This window comes from Leptonychotes weddellii, chromosome 1 (genome assembly GCF_054177405.1).
Source record: "Leptonychotes weddellii isolate Sample4059 chromosome 1, ASM5417740v2, whole genome shotgun sequence".
Classification (NCBI taxonomy): domain Eukaryota; kingdom Metazoa; phylum Chordata; class Mammalia; order Carnivora; family Phocidae; genus Leptonychotes; species Leptonychotes weddellii.
In genome coordinates this window covers 6,259,710-6,262,274 of record NC_138369.1, presented here as the reverse complement: position 1 = coordinate 6,262,274, position 2,565 = coordinate 6,259,710, and positions in this window count along the sequence as shown.

Sequence of the window (2,565 nt, the reverse complement as noted above, 5' to 3'; positions counted from 1 at the left end):
ATTTGAGAGAGAGAGTGGGAAGAGGGGTAGAGGGAGAGGGACAGAGAGAATCTGAAGCAGACTCCACACTGAGCGTGAGCTTGACACAGGGCTCAATCTCACGATCACGACCTGAACCAAAACTGAGTCAGTCGCTCAACTGACTGAGCCACCCAGGTGCCCCCCCTTCCACTTTTAAAGATTCTTGTGATTACCTTGAGCCCAACAGGATAATCTTCTTACCTTAAGGCCAACTGATTAGCAACCTCAATTTCCATCTGCAATTTTAATTACTTATTTTTTTTTTTTAAAGAAGTGGCACTTTTTTTTTTTTTTTACTCATGAGAGACAGAGAGAGAGACAGAGGCAGAGGGAGAAGCAGGCTCCCGCGGAGCAGGGAGCCCGATTCGGGACTCGATCCCAGGACCCTGGGATCATGACCTGAGCCGAAGGCAGACGCTTAACCGACTGAGCCACCCAGGCGTCCCTTACTTACTTATTTTTTAAAAGATTTTTATTTATTTGTCAGAGAGAGCGAGAGAGAGCGCGTGCGCACATGAGCGGGGGGAGGGGCAGAGGGAGATGCAGGCTCCGCGCTGAGCAAAGAGCCCCATGTGGGACTAGATCCCAGGACCCTGGGATCATGACCTGAGCCGAAGGCAGATATTTAACCAACTGAGCCACCCAGGTATGCCTCCATCTGGGAGTTTAATTCTCCCTTTTTATGCGTCTCCCTAACGAAGCATAACATATTCACAGATTCCAGGGATTAGTCCCTACATGGGCATTTTTAGGGGTCTGTTACTCTGCCTGCCACAGGGAGGCACCACATCCAGGGCTCAGGTGCGTGGACAGGAAACAGAATGAGCAGAACTCATTGAGATCTGGAGCCATGAAGAAGGCACTCCTTGCAGAATATGTGGTTGCAGAGATATAGCCACTGCCCGCCCCACACTGTGGCCAGCAGGGAGGGAGTAGGGGAATAGATATCCCTCCTTGGTCTCCCACTTCTGGTCTCTAGCCGGGCTTCCGCGTCGGTAGAACCCACCCGAAGCCAGGGATGTGGAAGCTGGGTGAAGCACTTTCATTTCTTGTGGCCATAGGAGGAAGCCCTCAGTACACAGCTGCTCATAGGCAACAAATATTCTGGGTGCTGGGGATAGAGCCTAGAACGAGTTACTCCAGCCTCCCATACCCCTTACCTGGCCAACTTCTTCCCTCCCTACCACTTACCACCTCCCAACATATCATAAAACCCACTTACCAGTATTTATCTGGTTTATGTCCACTCCCCGGAGGCAGGGATTCCTGTGCTTTGTTCATGGCTAAATCGTCAGATCCTAGAGCACAGCACACAGTAGGCGCTCCGTAAGTGTGTGTTTTTAAATTGCAGTAAAATGTACATGCCATAAAATTAACCATTTTAACCTTTTTTGGATGTGCAATTCAGTGGTTTTAAGTACAAGAAATTGTTCTCGTTAAACATTTAACCCCTCATTCACAAAATATCTGTAATTTTGTGACTGGCTTATTTCAACTAGCATAATGTTTTCAAGGTTCATCTGTGGTGTAGTGTGTATCAATTTCATTCCATTTTAGAGTTGAATAGTATTCCATTGTAGGATACACCATATTTTGTTTACCATTCATCCATCACTTGAATTGCTTCCACTTCTCCGTTACTGTGAATAATACTGCTGTGAACATGGGTGTGCAAATATCTCTTTGAGTCCTGCTTTCTTTTGCATATACACCCAGATATGGAATTGCTGGATTACATGGTAATTCTACATTTACCATTAGGAACCACTAAACCATAAACATATTATGAATTCAGTAATTCGTTGTCAAGGGCCCATAAGCAGAGTAAGAACTTGCCCTCAAAATCCTTTTCTGCCTTTTCAATTCAGAACCATGTGAATGAATTACTTATTAAAATAAGTAATTCTTTTATTTTTGTTTATTTATTTTTTTAAGATTTTATTTATTTATTTGACAGAGAGAGACACAGCAAGAGAGGGAACACAAACAGGGGGAGTGGGGGAGGGAGAAGCAGGCTTCCCGCTGAGCAGGGAGCCTGACGCGGGGCTCGATACCAGGACCCTGGGACCATGACCTGAGCCGAAGGCAGAGGCTTAACAACTGAGCCACCCAGGCAACCCCCAAAAAATAAGTAATTCTTTTAAAAAAAGAATGACAGTATAAGAATGTTTCTTGGCACCACTTGGAAACCACATAACTGTCCATCCATGGGAGAAGAGACAGATAAATTGTAGCCTATTTTTTTTTAAAGAATTTTATTTATTTGAGAGAGAGCATGAGAGGGGGGAGGGTCAGAGGGAGAAGCAGACTCCCTGCTGAGCAGGGAGCCTGATGTGGGACTCGATCCTGGGACTCTAGATCATGACCTGAGCTGAAAGCAGTTGCTTAACCAACTGAGCCACCCAGGCGCCCCACTTGTAGCCTATTTTTTAAAAAAATTTTTGTTCTTTTTTAATATTTAATTTATTTATTTGACAGAGAGAGAGACACAGCGAGAGAGGGAACATAAGCAGGGGGAGTGGGAGAGGGAGAAGCAGGCTCCCC